The sequence below is a fragment of the Dipodomys spectabilis genome, unplaced genomic scaffold, assembly GCF_019054845.1.
Source record: "Dipodomys spectabilis isolate Male_0828 unplaced genomic scaffold, ASM1905484v1 ptg000297l, whole genome shotgun sequence".
NCBI lineage: Eukaryota > Metazoa > Chordata > Mammalia > Rodentia > Heteromyidae > Dipodomys > Dipodomys spectabilis.
This window is the reverse complement of record NW_024870974.1, coordinates 3,668,903-3,690,609: the sequence shown is the minus strand read 5'-3', so window position 1 is coordinate 3,690,609 and position 21,707 is coordinate 3,668,903. Positions and strand designations below refer to the sequence as shown.

General features: G+C 38.2%; 1 protein-coding gene and 1 non-coding gene across 2 annotated transcripts in view; one reads left to right on the top strand and one right to left on the bottom strand.

Moving 5' to 3' along the window:
• Positions 1-21,707, bottom strand: part of Dkk2 (dickkopf WNT signaling pathway inhibitor 2) — a 96,947-nt gene that overhangs the window by 7,033 nt on the left and 68,207 nt on the right. The gene's annotated exons all lie outside the window — the stretch shown is intronic.
• Positions 1,676-1,872, top strand: LOC122127275. Its single transcript, XR_006151111.1, has one exon. It is a non-coding gene; the product is annotated as a U2 spliceosomal RNA (small nuclear RNA).

The window sequence follows — 21,707 nt, the reverse complement described above, 5'->3', positions numbered from 1 at the left end:
AAAATTAGCCTAGGTAACAGAGAGCAAGTCATTGACTAAAAGTGGGCATTGATATATGGGGAATAAAATGATAGAAGATACGTCATCCTTTCCCCATTCACACATTGTTGGGAAAATGGAAAATATTGAAATGGCAAATAATTAACTAAGGCAGGCAATATTAGAAGTGGTATACAGAATAGTCCATTATTTGAGTTCAATCATATTATGGCCTTGCAATTTAAATTTTAAAAAGGAAACTCCTTTTATGTAAGACAAAATCTATTCAAGAACGTGTCACTTTATTGTGGCCAATATAACTTTTAATTAGCTTGAAGTAGGAATGATACAAGCAAAGAAAATATGTAGGAACTTTTTAGCATCTACAAGTGATGACCATTGTGAACTCATACTTAGAGTTGTATCCCAGGACATAAAATGTAAGAGGAAGACTTTGGGAATTTAAAAAATATAACGTTAATAGGGTTAAGTGCAAATTTATATCACATAGCTTCTAGCTGGCTTATGAAACTCTTGGTTCCAATAAACAACCTTTACATATGAATGTAATCAAGTAGGGATAAAGTAAATTGACTGAAGCAAGTTTGAGGGAAGATAATGGGATTTGGAGGCAGACCCTGCCTGGGATTGCTGCTTCCTGCACTGTTGTATTCAGCCACAAAGCTTTTCACAGCCTCACCATCAGCCTGAAAACATAGAAGATGAGAAAATGTGTGTGTGTGTAATCCATTCATGACAATTCTCAGTTCTCTGTCTTCAGCAGTAATACATTTTTTTTCTCGGTAAAGAATTTTAAACAAAGCATTTTCAGCTTAAATAAGATGGCTTTGTAAGATGTCCTTTTCCCACCATTAATTTCTTTAAAGTGTTTGGGAATAATACTGCAATAGAAAAGACAGAGAGGGAGAGACGGACAGACCAAGCTAGAAATGGCAGACATGTGGCTCGTAGTACTTCTGAGAGCCTGAAGAAGAATTGATTATGGCAGTAAGTGGGTTGTTGGTGGGTGTTCTATACATTAATACAATTCCCATTCAGAAACTGTTTCTTAGAAATCTTTATTTCCAATTTACTTTAGCCTCCACATGCTGTTTCTTGTTCACATTTCACGATAACTTTGTGGCAAATAAAAAAATGATTTTTGAAGCCAAGAGTGGAAGTATATGCCCAATACTCTGGAGGCAGAAAAAGGAGGATTTTGAGTTAGAGGCCAGTTCTAGCCTGACTAGACATAGTCTGACTATGTCTCAAAATAAAGTAACAGAAAATGGATTAGGCTTGTAGCTTCCTGGTAGATCTCTTGTTTACCATGTGTAAGGAAGGTCCTGGGGGCTACCTCTAGCACCAGAAACACAAAGGAAAAGTAAGGTAAGTTTGAATACTTTAGGATACATTTCTATTTAACAAAATCAATCGTAGGCTTACGTGGCATACATTTTAAAAGTGAATTAAAGGGCTGGTTTTTAAAAGTCACATGGGGAATTATTAAAAATGAATTTTTTAATTAACTTTTTTATTGTGAAAATACTGTACAAAGGGGTTACAGTTTCATGAGCAAGGTAATGAGGACATTTCTTATCCAGCATTGTTGCCTCCTCCTTTGTTTATCCCCTACCATCCCATCCTTTCCCTCTCACCTCCTCTAGAGCTACACCCCCACCCCCCACCCCCCACCATTGCTTCTTGGCCTTTTGGCTAAGATCAAGTGTAGTATCTGTTCTTATCAGTTTAATAATGGATTTTTATTTTTATTTATTTATTTTTCTTGTTTTTTTTTTTTTCTGTGTGTGTGAAAATACCCTACAGAGGGGTTACAATTACATGGGCAAGGTAATGACTACATTTCTTATTAAGCATTGTTGCCTCCTCCTTTGTTTCCCCTTCCCATCCCTTCCCATCTCCCCCCCCCATCCCCCGTACCCCCTACCCCCACCCCAGCCAAAGTTATAAAGTTTGTTTTTCAACATAACGACTTGTACATCTCATTGTTGCAAATGGATTTTTATAGCTCCGTATTCTTTTAGCCTTCTGCTGAACAGACCAACTTCTCTCCTTTGTGTAGGCATCAGAGCCAGACTTTACAAAAGACTGAAAATCAAGTGAAGAAATTAAAGTAAGATCTTGTTAGTACATCTGTCTTACTAAAGTTTCCACGATTGATCCTGAAATTAGATTTTATAAGTACCAAGGGAATCTGAGCTTCATGGGGCAGCATTCACTACTCAGCTATGGCCACAATGAAATTAATATGGAACACCTAATTATCACAGATGACTCATTATAAATAAAGAATGTATCAGAGCTGTCCAAGATCAACCAAAAAACAAAACAAAACAAAAGACATTTGCTCAACACTTCTCCCCCACTCCCAGCTTTCTAAGCTAAAAATAGAGTGATTTCCAGAAGTAGTAATACTCATGATCATTACAACCAGGAACTAAATAAAGAGAGCAGGAATTGAGCATGGTGTAGAAATCATGGTGTGGAAATCATGTGTGTTATGAACAAGTTTCATTGTGGTATTTCCATACCATAGTGCACAAAGAACATTTCTAAATCTATTTTCTGTAGATTTAGAAATTCTGTGCTGGCTTGGAGTCCTTATTTACAGTTCTAGCAATCATATGAGGAAAAAGTAGCCTTTGAAAATACATAGTGTGCTCAGTGGCAGGGAATTTAGGGAATCTGGGACCTGCCCTGGTATTCGGGTCTCACAGTGATGTCTCATGACTGGAGCGTAAGTCATCCTGAGGTTGGATGCACACACACACAAGGTGATTCACTGGTGATCTATGTGTTGAATTCCGAGATTAGGAAAATAAAGTTGGCCACATTTCTTTTTAACACCAGCAACATGTCCTGCTGCAGCTGTTGGAAAGCCAGAGAGCTGGCAGGAAACACTGACAAAGCTGTAAACACATTTTCTCATTCCATTTCCCATTCCATCCCATCCCATTTTAACTCAATGTAAATCATTGTTATAAACAGAATCCCACCATGCAAATAAGGATAATTAAATGTATTCTAACGTGTCCAGTAAAATGAAACATTGTTGAACGAATTGAGTTTTATTCCCTCCCCTCCCCCAATTATTCTCAATACTGTAGGGATAAAAAGCTTATTATTTCAAGGCTTATGTTTAGGGTTGAGTGTATTGTTATTTTTAAAAAGCTGCCCATCCCTTGAAACATGAATAAATGCAATCCAATACAATCTGTTTGTTTCTAAGAATAACAGGTATTAAAACAACTTTAACCATTGACTAGACCTTTGGCTACAATCAAAACCTTAGTTTAATTCCCTAGGTTTTAAAGATAATAATACTGCTCCTGTGTAACAAGGAGGAAGGGAGAGAGAAAGAGGAAGAGAGAGAGAGAGGAAGGGAGAGAGAGAGAGGAAGAGAGAGAGAGGAAGGGAGAGAGAGAAAGGAAGGGAGAGTGACAGAGACAGACACAGAAAGACAGAGAAAGGGAGAGAGAGGAGAGAGAAAGGGAGAGAGAGAGAGAGAGAGAGAGAGAGAGAGAGAGAGAGAGAGAGATCACAGTGTTAATGTGGAATGACCACCCATCTGGATTCTTGCAAGAAATCGTCCTAGTTTTGTTGTTGTTGTTGTTGTTTCAATGGGGACTGTCCTTTGTCCCCGCAAGCACTGTTTGTAACAATCTCTCGGAAGTTTTCTGGAGCCAGGAAAACATCATCAGCTGGGCAGGCAGAAGAAAGCCTGCAGGGGAAGATCCAGCTGTGGGAATAAAAACATTTGAGTGGAGAGAGGGAGGAACTGAGAAGGGCCGGGAATCACAATACATCCCGGGTCAGAGTAGAAGGTTGGCAATTACTTTGGGGAAAACAGAGGAGAAGGAGGCCCTAAGACCTTAGAGAAAAGATTAATTTCCCTGAGTCGGACAATACAGAATAGATCTATATCACCACGAATGAACAGGCACACTACTCTTATGGCGGTCATTTCAGAATCAAACAGTGGGGGATCAGGAACCTGTAACTCTATCTGGCTGCGGGCAGTGTGCAAGCCTGGCCACAGGCTGTGTCTCCACAGCCTTTCTTTTGTCTACAATTAACTTGTAGGAGTTGGGGAGTGTGAGAAGCACGGCTGAAGATTCATGAAGGCCAGGCCTGGAGGACTGAGCCATGTAGGGGAGAAACTACAAATACGTCATGATCTGAAGGAGGTACAGCTCCAGGTTCATGAAGGCAGTGGCTTGGTCATTGTTTGACATTCAGCAAATGTTGATTCCGCCTCTGTTTACTGAACAGCAACTATGATTCAACTTTTGACGACCATTTCATTGGTCTGCAAATGTTTTGCCTGTTACCTTGAAGATAATTTTGGAAAAATATGCATCCTGCCACACATTTGGGATTGTTCAGTATTTGTTTGTTTTATTAATAGGATATGTCATGTTAAATATCCTATGAGAAGTTCTGAGTAATTTTTTTATTATTTTTATTATTTAGTTATTTATTGTTGGTCATGGGGCCTGAACTCTGGACCTGGGGACTGTCCTTCAGCCCTTCAGCTCTTCAGCACGAGCTGAGCACTCTACCACTTGAGCCACAGCACCACTTCCAGTTTTCTGAGTGGTTTATTGGAGATAAGAGTCTTGCAGACTTCCTTGTCCCAGCTGGCTTTGAACCACGATCTTCAGATATCAACCCCCTGAGTAGCTAGGATTACAGGTGTGAGCCTCTGGTGACCGGTTCAGAGTAATTTTAAATGATTCAGTGAAATCACTTTGGGACTACCTCCTGGTCAAGCATATTGATCTTAAAATTCATCACAATGTGCTTATGCATAATCATTTCCCTGAAAAATAGATAGCAAGAAACCTATTCGGTTAAATTTTGAAAGACATCACCTCTATTTTAGAGGTTTTTACATCGAGAATTTTCCATGAGTTATGCTTCACTTAAGAATTAAGGGTCAGAATTGAAAAGAGTTTTGAAGACATCATTGTCAATATCAAAATGTCAATTATTATTTTTCTTTGTCATCCATAAAGTTATTTTTTTTTAAGTTTTGCCCTTTTCCACCATTTATAAAGTGGCAAAAGAATGATCACAAGCACAGGCATATTAATAGATAATTTTAAGAAGAAAGAAAAAGGAAGTTGAGATCTTGCTGTGCACCCCATAGAAAAACTTTGAGCACAATTGACACTTATTCATTTTGACTGTAAGGTCATTAGAATGTAAGGTCATTTGAGTGTTTGTGTATGTGTGCATGCCAGTACTAGGGCTTGAACTAAGGTCTTCATACTCATACTGTATTAGGCTTATTTGTTCAAAGCTATGCCCTACCACTTGAGCCATATCTCCACTTCTGTTTTTTGGTGGCTAACTGGAAATAAGAGACTCATGAACTTTTTTTCTTTTTGAGGCCTGGGCTGGCTTCAAACCATGATCCTCAGATCTCAGTCTCCCAAGTAGCTAGTATTACAGATAGGAGCCTGTGTATTTTTTTTTCTTTGTCGGTCGTGGGGTCTGAACTCTGGGCCTGTGCACTGTCCCTCAGCTCTTCAGCTCAAGGCTAGCACTCTACCACTTGAGCCACAGCACAACTTCTGGCTTTTTCTGCTTATGTGGTGCTGAAGAATCGAACCCAGCGCTTCATACATGCAAGGCAAGCACTATACAACTGAGCTAACTTCCCAGCCCCCAGCCAATGTATTTTTTTGATACACATGTTCAAAGCCAAGCAGATATCCACTAACACAATCTGAATTATAATTAGTATTAATGAGTTTTTTCCAGTGGCCTATTAGCTTCCCTAATGTAGTTACAAAGCTTATCTTAAGCCTTAGAAAACAATAACTCTATGAAATATAGGCACCAGTACTCCCTGGCTTTGGCTGTTCTACCCTGTTCTCTGTATGTCATTAAGCAGAAAAAAGATTCTAGGGAATTCTCTACTTTGAACATGGCCCACATTCTCAACTCTGACCTGTACATTACTGCTATTGATCATGAAGTAAATGCAGACAGCTAACCTTTTCCATATGGTTGTAGTACATAGCAAAATCTACAGGATGTGGTTTACCTGCCTCTTGAATTTTGTTTTTTTTAACCCATCTCCCTAATTTAAAATACATAGGACAAAACACTACTCTACCAATGCTCAAAAAGAAGTAACTCAGGATTTACAGTATTGTTGGAAACCTTTATAATTCGTATGGAATCATGAAGTCATTTATAGTTTTGTGACTGGTTGAATATAACTGTTCTAATTTAAACAGCTGAAGAAACTGCCACAATTCTAAAGTTTCTTCTAACTCTAGGAATCTCTGTAACATCCAGTTTTCACTGTAGCATTGCAAATTTACCTGACCTCGTGACATTGACATTCAAAAATCTTCACATGCTAGGAAAAATTTGGATGTGATGCTATAATTTGAATTATACCTCCAAATTTACTTGGTTTTGTGATCCCAAGCTAAGTTAGCCTGTTTCCTTCTTGATAACATGGATATGTAATTTCTAACTTCAGCAACAGTTCCCTACTTAGCTAATCATAAAAATTCCACACCATGTCTTTTTTTTCTTCTTTCTTTTTTTATGTTTTTTTTTAAAATTTTTTTAAAATTTTTATTTATTTTTTATTGTGAAAATACTGTACAGAGGGGTTACAATTAGATGGCAAGATAATGGGTACATTTCTTATCAAGCATTGTAGCCTCAAAACTACTTATTTGCAAACTCTTTTCCTAGAGATTCTATTTTTATAAGTCTGGATGAGATCCAGGAATCTGTATTTTAATAACTTTTTTCCCCTGGTGAACAATCAGGTCAGATAAATACTGTTTTACATCACTGCTTCAAAGATGAATGATGTCTCTTACTCATGTGTCACACAGATTATGCTGCTTTATATAAGACAGAGACTCAATATTATCTCCAAATAGACGTGGGTCTAAGTGGGAGATTGGTTTCCTGATGATACAAGTCTAAGAGACTCAGAGACCACAACTATTTTCCAGGACGGTTCATCTTCATTCCTGCTAGCCACTAGGTTTAGGGTGGGCTTGAGAATTCCTAGAGCTGTATGAAAAAGTAAAATAACACATAACAAACAACCAGTGAACTTTGGGATGAATCCACTGTGGACTTTGAGCTGTTAGCACGTGCACGATGGCTGGCTGGCTTTCTCTCTGCATGTGGAATACACCTGTGTCATATTGGCAGTGCCTAATTTGCTGTTTTCTTTTTCTCTCACATCCCGTGAATCTTCTGAAACATACTTTTCTTCTTCATACCAAGTAGGAAAATACTTGATGTGCATTCTTTATTCATTTATACACCTTGCATAGCATCTTTTTTTTTCCAATGCAAATGCCATTTAAATTTAAAAAAACTGATATCCAGGGAGGTATGAAAGCTTTAACATTCTAAGCACTGCTTAAATAAAAACAAGCATCTTTATGTAATAGGCCTCAGTTGCTAAAAATGTCTGTGATCAAAATGTAAATGTTTGTTTTAAATGTTTTATAAGTTAGTAGATTTACAAATGAGCATGTGAGATCCCTCTATGCATGTATGTGTATGTGTGTATGTGTGTGTGTTTATGTTTAAAGATATTTCTGTAAACAAAGTGAAGAAATATGCAAGAGTTTTCCCATGGGAATATATACATTGTTATTGAGAATAGAAGAGAGAAAGTTCACTTACATATGATTTCTTATTGAAATTTGCACTGAATGCATGCATCATCAAAAAAAATACAAATTTTGAAAGAGCTAATTATGAGTCAATGTGAATTTTATTATTTCATGATAAATTGTGCCCTATGGTCTTGTGTTAAGAAAGCGTCGATGAACTTGGATTTCCTAGATTATTGTCTTTTCACAAGAAGTATCCACACCTAGCCTAAAGTCTCTCATTAAAAAAGAAGGAGGCAACAATACTCTATAAAAAATGTACTCATTGGGGCTGGGAAGGTGGCTCAGTGGTAGAGCGCTTGCCTTGCATGCATGAGGCCCTGGGTTCGATTCCTCAGCACCACATAGCAAAAAGAAAAAAGCCAGAAGTGGCACTGTGGCTCAAGTGGTAGAGTGCTAGCCTTGAGCTGAAGAGCTGAGGGACAGCGCCCAGGCCCAGAGTTCAGGCCCCACGACCGGACCCCCCCCCCAAAAAATGTACTCATTACCTTGCTCATGTAATTGTAACCCCTCTGTATGGTATTTTCCACGATAAAAAAAAAACTTGTTAGTAATAATATAAAAAATCTGATTTTTTTCATAAATGTAACCTTATTAGTGCAATAAGATTATTGCACAAAAGATAACTATACACACAAAAATATGAAAAGCTCACTTAACTGAGCTAATGTTTACTGTCTTGGCTGATTTCACATGGAATAGAACATTCACTGAAACAACTTTCTAATCTTGTTTAATTCTCTTTCATTTCCTTTAGGAATTAGGCTAGACTAATGGTCAAGTGGTCACTAGCCAGTTTTTATTCTGATTTTGAGGAAACAGATGATGGAAGTAGATAAAGTTTGAGACTGCTTCATTATAGTTAAGAAGATTGGCAGGAGACAAGCACAGCAAAATATAATTCTCAGTATTCATTCTTCAGTGACAGAGCTTTTATTTTCTCTTTAAGATATTTTAAGCCATAGGTAAACATTGCTTGAAAATTAGAAAATACTCTCATTTGATCTTAAAGGTAAACAAGAAACCAGGTAGTGTTTTATCCCTCCAGGTTGTCTCTACGGAGAAGAAGAGAATGGTTTGAAAGAAAGCTGGCCCTTAGGGCTGGGAAGATGGCTCAGTGGTAGAGTGCTTGCCTTGCATGCATGAGGCCCTGGGTTCGATTCCTCAGCACCACATAAGTAGAAAAAGCTAGAAGTGGCACTATGGCTCAAGTGGTAGAGCACTAGCCTTGAGCTGAAGAGCTCAGGGACAGCCTCTGGCCCCGTGACTGATAAAAACAAAACAACAAGAAGAAAGCTGGCCCCATCTGATTAGAGTTTTAAAGCAATCTGTTTTACTCAAAACAGATTGAACCAACTAAGAAACCTTTTGATTAACAATGTAGATCAAAAAGGTAGTTCACAGTTCCATCACAAGTAAGCTTGTGAGTACTTTGGGACCCTAATTATTACATCTCTAAGCTATAAAAGGAATCCAAATTATAACTGCAACAGTACAAAGACTTTAACCCTTAAGCATAAAAGAAACCACTGGTCAGGTAATAAGAGGACATTAGATGATCCATAATTTGATTGTCCTTAGTTTTTTCCCCATTCTTCAGTCTGATTCCTGAATTTCGAATCTCAAGTCTATGCTTATCTAACTTATAATCAGTTGGAAGTTGAGCTCAATTACTATGTTTTGTTCTCCAGTGTGTGGAACATGGTCAATAGTGAAGGGCGATCACATGTAGCAATGTGTGCAAAGAGCAGTGTAAGTATGATTCTATGGTCAAGTTAATCATTTCTAGGTTCCAAAAGTCAGGAAGCTCAGAAAATTTAAACCGATCCCAAAGCCTCGACCTAAGGATAGTGTCAAAGCATCCCAGTGAAGAGTTGCTTCACTTCCTGACAAATGAAATATTTACAATGGCCAAGGCTACTCATTTATTTTGGACATTTTCAAGATGGTTGAGTAGAAGAGCCTTAGCAAGGAGAATATTGTGAGTTTTAGTTTCAGATGAGAACAAAAACATGGCCATATGCTGTTTATTAAAATAAAAACATTTTTTCCAAAAGAAATCATTAGTATCTCAGTACACACATGAACAAGTTACTTCTCAGCCTCCTACTCCTATGAAGCCATTTAAATTCTTACTAGGAGAAGGAAGGCAAGGGAAGCAAACAAAATGAGTAAATCTGAGTCTGGTGAGCTGATATAAAGATATCACTCATTGGATTAAAACCAATTTTCATCAAAATATTCCCTGTAAATGTTTTCCTGGAGGATTGGAGGAGGAGGAAATTATGAGCCAGATGATAGATGCTTTGGTGTGTGGGACCCTTTTGTTCAAATATCAGCCTCAGAAATGCAGTCCATCTTGTGATGACATACTCAATGTGTTAGTAATCGCAAAGAAAACATATTGAAGAGGTTGGTTTGGTCCCCTACACCACCCACATCTCTCTCCATCTGCTTTGGTGTGGTGACCAGTACAGTCACATAAGTACAAGAGAGGTCAAATGATTTGGTACCAGATGGAGGGAAAAAAATGAAATCATGTCTCAGGGATGTTACTATTCTTTCCTCCCATTGGTCCTTCCTACTGGTGCAAAGATTATACTCTTCCATATTTCTGATGCTTCTTTTATGGACCCTCATACATTATCAGGGATCCCCAGATGTTAGGCATTGAACGTTTTTTTTAATACCTCCATGTCTGACCTCACGTTCCAGCAACCTTTGTAGTAAGGATGGGTCTTTAAAATGTGAGCTGAAAGAGGGAGAATGGGAAAAAGACATGAAGCATAGCCACAAAATGAAGCTTCCTTCTCAGAGATTAAGATTGAAATGGATGCTCTGACTCAACTCTTCATTAGGAGGGAGACTAGGCTGAGTGAACAAAACTTATTAGCAGCAAGAATCATTCTAAAGTCCTGTACTTTTCAAAAAGTCTTTCGTATACCATATCTAACATACATGTAACTACAAGAAGATTTTTTGCTGTATGAAATCTGTCCTTGTTTATTTTAACTAGAGGAAAAAGGTATATTATGAAAAAGATCCTCAGATCTCAGCCTCCTGAGAAGCTAGGATTACAGGTGTCAGCTACCAGTGCTCAGCTGAGTTAAATCTGTTATGAGTCAATTTTCACAAAAAATAATGTAGATGGTACTTCTGTTTTAACCAAAGTCATTTCAAGTAGTGTCCATGATTATTGTAGACATTTATGTAACACCCATAATTAAGCCCACATTTACTGGAATTTTAGAAAATTGTATACATTTTCATTCCCTGTGCCAAGGTGTAAGACTGAGGGTATATTTCAGTGCCTAAGGTCCTGGGTTCAATCTCCAGCACCAAAAAGTGAATTTTTAAGACATTAAATGAATTTTAAAAATCCACAGAAATTTGTCAAAACTCTTTCAGCCTAATCTGAGTTCACATTTGATCTCTGAAGAGATTATATGAGCTGATACACTGTGCAAACAGCAAGAATTAAGAACTTTGCTTTGTAGGTTAAATGATTTAAATTCCATGTTTGTTACATGTCACTGTGTGTGCATTTGAAAAGGTTAAGTCCTTGTAAGATCGCTGCTGAAAATAGAGACTTAGAGTTCTTAGATTCTCTTGTACCTTAGAAAGCAGAAAGACACAGCCACACCTGAGCACAGCAGGTATCAGACGGGATGGATCACAGTCTGACTGTACCATTTCCTGGGTTTAAATGAGATCACCAGAACTTTATGCACACAAACAAGTCAAGTTGTTTCCACATTAACATTAGGTGAAATGCTTTTCATTACAAAAACCAGGGCTAGCCAGGCTCCTGTCTAAGACCAGATCAAAAGCGTGACAGTCTGTTCATGTGCTGCTTTTCCTCTGCCTGCCAGGAGCACAGTACTGCTTAATACCTACAGATCAATTGCTGCCTGCGATTTTAAGTAGGATGGTTTCAATAGCCAAGAACGGGCCCTGGCAATAAGACTGCTCATCTGGTGGTAATGAAAATTGAAGCTGTACTGCTATCAATGGCATGCTGAAAACCATTTACAACTTGCAAATGATGCTTCCATAAAATAAAGATCAGCAGAGTCACTCCAAAGTCTAGTCCTTCTTAGAGAACCTTCCAAAAACAACAAACAAACAACAACAAAAACCACATGGGTTTTTCAAAACAGATTCACAGAATGATTCACTTGGAGGAAGAATCAATTACTAATTATATAATACTAATTATTAATATTTAACCACAACTGATAGAGACATTTGTGCCTTCAAAGCATTAACAAATGAACTCTGTCTCCAACAACCAACACATGTTTGGAGAGCTCTAAGAAGTTCTAAGAACTTCCAAATCTACATGACAGTCAGGTGTGCAGAAGCATCTTTCCGTGGGTAGATAGACATGCTTGGATATTCATGCATGCGGTAACAACACACATTCACAACTCAGTGTCTGGCTGGTTCACTGCTGATTCTTCAACCAATACCCAATCAAAGGCAAAAATATGTTCCAAATGATAGAACGGGGATGGTTTTCATTGAGGAGGACAAACTGTCTGGGAATTTGGATGCATAACCTGGGTGTGGTAAAGATGAGCTCCACATATTTCTCCCTGCAGTTCAGTACTGCTACATAGTCATAGATCCTGAAATTCACCATCACACCAGCCAAAAAAGACTCCTCCTACTGAGCAGATGCCCCTGTTTCCTGGGCTTTGCTACAGACTGCACAGATTTCCATGAGATCCTGGAAATAGTAGGCTCCTGGAAACTGCAGATATTTTGCAGCTGTGCCTGTTACAAAATGATTTCACAATGTGCCTAGGCATGTTACTTATTGGTTTATTTTGGCATTACATGACAGAGGAAGACAGATCAACCACTGGTCTTTTTGACAATGTACAAATTTTAATTGCAACTGCTTTTCCTTGGTGATTTCCAAACTTCTAAAAATTCAGGATTTCTCCTTCACTGGATATCTAATGATACAAAAGGGGTTATTGTTAATTGTTAAATTTAATGGTTTTGTTTCAGCTATCTTTTTATTTTAGTTAGCACAAATTAATTCTACATGGAATTTTCATTGGAGTATTTCTCAATGGATAATCAAGTTTACCCCTGCTATCACCTCCTTTTTAAACAACTTTGACAATGTTCATTATTACATTTTCTCATTCATTACCCTTCAATCTCTCCTTAATCCCTCTCCCCTCCCAATGGTCCTTCCCAGATCTACCACCATTTCATACTTATGTGCATGCACACGCATGCCTGCATGCACGTGAGCACCAGGCCTGAAGACTTAACTCATTCCCTGTCCAGTGTCCTTGAGCTAGTTTTGCTCAAGCCTAGCACTTGAGCCACAGCTCCACCTTCAGATTATTGGAGGCTCACAGACTTTCCTGCTCAGGCTGGCTTCCAACCACAATCTTCATATCTCAGCTTCATGTTACATGCATGAGCCATTGGCACCCAGCTATGATGTCTCTCCTGAATATGAGATCCTGAATATGAGAGAGAATATATATTTGTCCGCTGTAGTCTGGGTTATTCGATTTAACATGATTTCCAGTTCCCTCCATTTTCATGCAAACCACGTAATTTGTGGTTGAATGATTCTCCATTGTGGATATAGACACCACTTTTTATTCATAAATTCATGGATACATAGGCTGATTGCATGATTTGTCTATGGTGAATAATGTTTTTATAAAAATAGATTTGCCGGGAGAGGGGGAGTGCAGTCGTGGAGATGGGAGGGCAGGGATGGTAGGGGAAAAACAAAGGAAGCAACATTAGAAATGTACTCATTACCTTTCTCATGTAATTGTAACTCCTCTGTACAGTATTTTTACAATAAAAAACTTATTAAAATAGATTTGCAGGTATCATTTACATTCACTATGATGTTATGCTAGGGAGTGGTATAGCAGTATTTTGTTTTCTTTTTTTGCTTGTTTTTTGCCAGTCCTATGGCTTAAACTTAGGGCTTGGGCACTGTCCTTGAGCGCCTCTTTTTGCTCAAGGCTAGCACCCTACCATTTGAGCCACAGAACCATTTCCTACTTTTTCTGTTTATATGATACTGAGGAATTGAACCCAGGGCTTCATGTATGCTAAACACTCTATGACTAAGCCACATTCCCAGCCCTAGCAGTTAGTTATTTCTTTTCAGTTTTCTTTTAAGAAATGTGTGGCTAAAATAATGTAAAAATAAAGAATAAATAATAAAATAATGACAAATAAAACATGTATGCATTATAATGTTATCTAGAATTTATTTTACTATGCTCCCTGGGAGGTAAGGATCAGTTGGAAAATGTGGATAAAACAAGATGAGCTAAAGCTTCTTGAATCTTCAGACTATCAAAGAATTCACAGTATTATGCCTCTACTTTTGTGTCTGCTTAAAATTTCCATTAAAGAGGCAAAAGAATGTTTCCAAGACAGGTAGAACTTCAGGATTCGTTGTCAATGATCATCCATCTTCAGACATAATGTTTCTTCCAGCCCACAAGGTTTGGGTAGCATCCTGAGAAAGTAGCCTCAACATTTTCTCCTAGGTCCATCTTCTGCTTGAAAACACCAAGAAGCTGAAAAGATCTCTGATGGTCTATAAAACTTCTGTGCCTTCACAGACTGGAACATTCACAATCCATTGCTTGGTACTCTAGCTGGTGTTCTTCAAATCCCTAAAGGTGAAATTCTCCTGAGCATTAAGGGAGATATCCCTTCTAACCAAGAGGATCTGTTGACTATTTTTCTAAAAGACTAACTCATACAGTCTTCTTAGCAGAGATGAAAAAGGCATGATCAGCACCCTCGAGACTGATAGAATACAAGACATTACTACTCTAAGTGGTCACAAGCAAAGTGGTAATAGGAAGCCATCTTTCTAGGAGGTTACATCAGAACTACATTATGCTGCAGAGGGAAAACAAGGGTTGTAGAGGAGAATTGGTGTATCAGATTGAGCGAAATATTTCTAGGTATAAGTAGTGTCTTGATTTAAAGTGTGTGTGTGTGTGTGTGTGTGTGTGTGTGTGTGTGTGTGTGTGTGTGTGTTTGTCAGTCCTGGGGTTTGAATTAGGGCTTGGGCACTGTTCTTGAGTGTTTTTGCTCAAGGCTAGAACTCTATCACTTGAGCTACCTTTCTACCCTTTTTATTTGTGGGGAGGGGGTGTGGTGGGGGGTGATTAATTGGAGATAAGAGTCTCAGGACTTTCTTGCTGGCTTGGAACCAAAATCTCAGATCTCAGCCTCTTGAGTAGCTCAGATTACAGGCATGAGCCACTGGTGCCTGACTACATTTTTAATGACTCCACCATGAAACCTGTGATCACTAGGCAGCTGAGGTGGGCATTATGAACTTCCAGCTCGTAGGGGAAAAAAAACCATTCAATGACAAATTGTGAGTAAATGTTGGAGCTATACAGAGAACATAGGTTTCCCAATTCTAAATCCACTAACAGAGGATAGATTCTCAAACATTACCCCTCTGGTAGATATGTCAAACGCAGATTGCAGGGTTTCACCTTCAAAGCCTCTAATTCAGTTAGTATGTAATGAGACCTGAGCATCTATAGTTCTAGTAACTTCTCTAGGGGCAGCACTGTTGAGAACCATTATCGGAAGTTTACATACTCAACGTAAGCTTATGAGAGGCACTTTCTTTCTCTACGTCAAAAGTTTCCTTGGGCCAAATCACTAACAAAATGAGATCATGTATGTGAAAATACGTTTTCATATTAAAAATGATCATATAAATTAGAATTTTATTCTTTGAAAAAGATCAATCCTTCTTTTGGAAATGTCTGAAGAAACAGGTAGATGGTGAATATTTGTAGGCAAGAGATGGAGGTTATTTACTCTTATGGTATTGACGGTGTGACTGGCATATATTGATCATAAACTGCTTGTTGAATTGTGAAATAACAAGTAAAGGTAAAAGGACTTGTTTAGCATTATTTGAAATACTTCTTAAATACATGGTTGGAGAATGGATAGAATAGAGCCTGTCTGAAAAGCTCAAGTCCCTGAGTTCAAACCTCAGTACTGCCAAAAAACAAAGCAACCAAGTACATAGCTGGGAAACTACAAAACTCTACCTGTGCACAGAGCTTTTTCTGTTGGTTCAAGCGTATCTAAGGTTCCAGGCCAGATTCCTAGTCTAACTATACTAAAAAGTAGTTGTTGTTTGTTTTTTTTAATGCACAGACCACATTGCCTGGAACTCCCCTTCTCTCCCCTCCTCTCCTGTCCTCAATCTCTGTTGTATAAGTTGATGTTGATGTTTTAGCATCAACTCAAAACCATCCCCCTTCCTCTCATACATGTATATAGACAGCCCTGTGAAATAGCCAACATCTGCCCACCAGATCTGTGTGTGCCCTCCTGGCCATTGAGTTTGAGCTTGGGTGAGGTGGAGCATTACAGAAGAGTTAACAGTGGGATTGACAATGGTATACTTTCTAATGTGCTGGGATCCTTTAATCTTTCTACCTTTGAAGTCTGAGATTTCCTCCTGCAGGCAGTGACAGTGGGACTCAATGCCACACCAGGAAGCCATTCTCCAGTAAAGGCGTCTGTGTTACAAACACCTGCGACATCCTTGGAACCAGGTGACTTGAATTACTGACACATGGCTAGATCTTGGCTCTGTGTGTGGGTGGTGATTTTGATTTATCTTAACCTTCTGTAAAAAATATGATAGCTCTGGTCTCCCTGCTGTGATTTCTGCTATTTGATTCCCATATATCAAATAAAGGCAAAAATCATCTGGGGAAGACAACCTTCGTGACTCTTATGGATATATAAGCAGTTGTTTGCTAACAGAGAAGCTTTGTATAGGTGCTATAACATGGATTCAAGTAGAGAGATTTTGTGGTCAATTTGACTGTGTGCTAAGAGACAGGATGTTGGGTTCATGCTCTGACTGATAATTAGTGTGTTTACTTGGTACATTATCAGTTAACATTTGTATGTGTCTCATTTTTCATCTATAAAACAAAGATCTGGTTTGTTTGGTTTTTTACAAGCTATTTCATTTAATTAAAAAGATTCCATATTTCCTGGGATCTCATGATCATGAATCTATTTTCCTTTTGTATTATTGAAATCATATAAATTGGTACCCATCTGGGATCCAGGACTTCAGGAAAAACAACAACAACTTACTCAGCCCCATGAATATTTAAATGAGGCTAAATGCAAAGGATTGTCCTTGACTGGTTTGTTCTCAGTAATTTGCACCGACTTCCCTTTATGGGCAATCGTTTTCCCTCTTTTGGCACATGTCACTGGCTCTCACCTTTGTCATGAGGGACCCCTCACCTTCTCTCTCCTTCCTAATAACGATTCTCAAAAGCTCTGGGCTCCAGTTTCTTATGTTGCTATGCAACCCTTCACTCCAGAATTCTGTCTACTTCTATGGCTTTGTATAGCTGATACGGATGGCATTTGAAACAAGAATGATTGTAACTTGTCCTCTGAGACTCAAGAGCAATCCTATTGGCCACGGAAGTCCTCTGATATTCCAAATGCCACGTGCCTGCCATGCACACTTACTAGGATTCAGTCAAAGGCGACTCTTCCTCACGACTTTCCGGTGTCTCTCATTGTTGCAAAAGGTGGAAATATGGGAGGGTTTGGAAGATTTAAAAAGGTACCAACAACTGTGTCTCCAAGTGGTAGACTTCACAGTCTTATAATCTTATTAGTACAAAAGTTTATTATAACTGTCAATGAGTTAAATCTTTTAGGTTTATCTTAAACTAAAAGAAAATATCTTTTTAGTTCTGGTCAATTTCTCCATAAGAAAGTATTTCTAAGCTGGGTGCCAGTGGCTCACACCTGTAATCCTAGCTACTCAGGAGGCTGAGATCTGAGGATCACAGTTCAAAGCCAGCCTGGGCAGGAAAGTCGGTGAGACTCATCTCCAATAAACCACTAGAATGATTTGGAAGTGGCACTGTGGCTCAAGCGGTAGAGCATTCACCTTAAGCTGAAGAGCTGAGGGACAGCGCCCAAGCCCAGAGTTCAAGCCCCACGACTGACAAAAAAAAAATGTATTTCTATTTTAGTTATCATCTAGTTATCATTTACGGTGGAAATCAATAAATCAGGATTGTTTTTTAATGGTACTGGGTTTGAACATAGAACCACAAGCTTAATAAGCATGTACTCTCCCGCTTGAACCATGCCCACAGTCAGGAATGTTTTAGTTGCCCAAATTAATAAACGTTCCAACTTAAAAGAAATGAATACCAAGAACCTACACTGTGCCTCTATAAATTTTCACAACTGATAATAATTTCACATTCTTTTAAATGACAAGCAATAGCAAAGCCAAAAATTTTTTTGTATTAAGATAATGAATTCAAATGGGTGCTACTTCAGTGTGTATTTATTGAATCCATAAAAAGCTGAAACAAGGCCACAGGATGACCCATTGCAACAATGATACCCGCAAGACAGTATATTGGAAATGAACTATACAACTTCGGGTGTGGAGCAGTGAGGGAGGTGGGGGATGGAAAGGATAGGAAAACAACAGGGGAGAGGGTAACAATGCTGGACAAGAAATATATTCATTACATTACTCATGTAACTAACCCCTCTGTGCAGCATCTTTACAATAAAATAAAATTAAAAACATAAAAACCACCTTCTCAAAAATAAAACAAGCCTAAAATATTTAAAAGTATAGGCATACTATCTTTAAGTTAATGAGTAGAAAATAAAAGTCAATCACTTTTCTTTTCCTTCTTTCCTTCCTTCCTTCCTTCCCTCCCCTCCTCCCTCCCTCCCTCTCTCCTTCCTTCCTTCCTTCCTTCTTTCCTTTCTCTCTTTCTTTCTTTCTTTCTTTTTCCCTTTCCTTCCTTCCTTCCTTCCTTCCTTCTTTCCTTCCTTCCTTCCTTCTTTTTTCTTTCTTTCTTTTTCTGTGCTGGAGTTTGAATTCAAAATATTTCACTCTCCAGGCAGAGGCTTAAGCTAATTAATTCCCTACTCCTTGAATGCTTTAGTTATGTTTCAGGTACATTTGCATTTTTTGTCCCGGACCACCATTGTCTCAGCTTTAATTTTCTGTAGCTGGCATCACAGACACAGAACACCAACCATGGCTTTTTGTTGTTGTTGTTGTTGTTTAGATAAAGTCTCACTTTTTCCCTGTGCTGTCCTCACACCACAGTCTTTGTCTCCCCAGCTCCTGGAATTACTCAAAAGGCATGAGAAGTTTCTAATCTTCCAGCACATTCTCCTGAGTAGTTAACCATAACAGAACTACAAACACAGTTACCACTTCTGATAGAATTTGAAGAGACTCCAAAAACAAGTCTAATTTTACTAGTCTAAATTCTCCCAAACCGAATCTTTCCTTTCCTAACATGTGGTGGTTGACTTGCTTTTTAAAAAAATTAATAATAATGTAAAAACTTAAAGCACAGTCTTCATTGTATACTTTAGGACAGAGATCATCTTTTATCTATTTTTTAATCCCTGATATATTTCTGTCTTCTGCAAGTTGCATCTAATTTCCTGCTTTGGCATAGTTATTTCTCAGTGCTCTTCCTAGGTAACCACTTTTATTTTGTGGTATTCCCATTTGTGTTTCAACTCCTTGTTCGAATTTTCTGTAGACAACCAGCTGTTGAGCTTAAGAACACCAGATGTTAGTGGAAGATTTGAGATGCTGTTACTATGGCAACCCACATGAAGTTCTGGCCTTCCCCATCTCTGTGTTCCCAACTCCAAGGAGGAAATGGAACTTCACCTTTCTCTATGGAAATGAAACAGACAAACACACACATATAGCATACATTTTTAAATAGTCTGGAATGTCCTTCTTGTGCAAGTCTCTTCATACCGTCTTTTACTTTCTGTTCTATGTAAGAAGTGTTCAATGAGACTCTAGGCTAGAGAAGGCCTTAACCATTAGCACTCAGAAAATGGACTACATTTGAGTTACCCCACTCAGTGGAAGAAAGGGGAAAGCTTTGAAGACTTCCAATTTTTATTTCCCTTCTCTGTGAAGCCCACAAGCCACTAGAAGAGAGTTTTTCTGTGTCTATATAATTAATATAATCTGTGAGATTTGTTACAGGAACGAGAAACTATTAACATTCTAAAATCACACCATTCTAGGATATTGAGCTTATGGTAATGTAATATGTTTCAAAACATGTTCAGGTAACAAAATAAAATATCTGACCTCCAGATCTCTACTGTCTTACTTTCTGATTCTAAACAACTATAAGCTCTTCATATATAGTTCTTGAGATAACCCTGTTATGTGTTGTGGAAAAGAAAATAAAGGTTTTCAAAAACACTGAGTTCTGTCTCTTACAAATGACCAGAATCACCTTCATTTTTCACAAATATATAATAATAATAATCACTACTCTTCTATGTACTACACCATGTAATGATGTAATTTTCAATGTGCATTTACTATTTTCATTGTTTTGCACAAAGCCCTGGAAAAATTGTCTCCTCTCATATTGTTGTTTCTGTGTGGTGCGGCTAAATTTTCACACAGAAGGTTCTGAAGGCCTTTGAGCTATCGGCTATGCGTATGGATTTCAAAGGTTTTGAGTTGTTTTATTTATTCATTCTTTCCTCATCTATTACTATTACTTACTTATGCTTTTACTTGAAGACTATCAAAAAGTTTATTTTCTCACAGAAAAGGAGAGGGAATTGATGGTTACATTTTTGATCGAGAGACAGTACATTCTCTACTCCATTATTCCATTACTTCAAAAGACAGCCTAAAACAGATGTCAGAAACTTCCCATTATTATGTGACAGAGAAAAGCAGGTTTGTGGCAATTTATGGTGTACAGAAATCACCTTCAGTGTCACAGAAGGCAATGGTTGCTGGGCCCACAATAGAAATTTTTCTGGATTAGAGGAGTTTCCCCATTGTAGACTATGACCTTGCAAGTTCATAATTAATAACACGGCTTCAATTAAGAGCCTTGAGAAATTGTTCAGTGGGTCAACTTCACACGTCTTCTCAATGGAAATTTGTTTTATTCATGAATCAAGTAAAAAGAACAAGACATATTGTGCTAGATTTTCATGGTAATAATCTTAAAAACAGCAACTTACTGGAAATATAATTGGCTGTTATTTTCTCTTTTAAATTTTACTGATACCCTTTTCCAAAGCTAAAGGCCTAAAGGCTGGTAGCTTTTTATTTTATTTATTATTTTTTGTGCTGTTCGTGGGGGTTGAATTAAAAGCCTAGAATCTGCCTCTGAGCAATTTTGCTCAAGGCTGATGCTCTACCACTTGAGCCACTGCGCTCCACTTCTGGCTTTTCTTTGGTGCCTAACTGAAGATAAGAGTCTCATAAACTTTCCTGCCTGAGTGACTTATAACCATAGTCCTCAGATCTTGGCCTCCCGAATAGGATTATAAATGTGAGCCACTGGTGCCTGGCTGGTAGCTTTTTCATACTTTTTGCCTATATTTTCTTCTCTATCCATCTGAAGTCAAAAAAAAAATAATGTCTTACAGCCCAAACTCTCTGTAACCCAGATAAAGTAATGTTCTAGGAATGGGAGTCACTGGGCTTGGCAATTACCTCCACTCCATGGAGGTCTGTGAGATAACCATTTTCCTCACAGGGACACACCCCCAAATATACTTTAGAACTTCATCTTTGGAGTCCCCACACGTGGTCTTTTCATACCTCACAATACAAAGGTAAAATCAACTCAGCCCTGTTTTCTCGGGGCCAACAAAGGTACTATGTCATGAAAACCTTTGGCAAAATTGCAGCTACAGCTGGATCTACCAAATGGTTTTAGTTGCCATCATAAATATATAAGGAGAGCAAATGGAAAGCAGGTCTTTATAGGGAGCTATTTTTTGCTAGAATCCTGATAGAAATGGAAACACTACATTTAAGCCATAATATAGCCCGGTAGAGAATTCAGTGAATATTACTATTCTCTAGAATCCTCTCTTCTGTGCTGTCCTTCTGTACCCCAACTCCGGAAAGAGATCTTTCACTTCTGTATTCATTGAACAATGGCTTTCTCC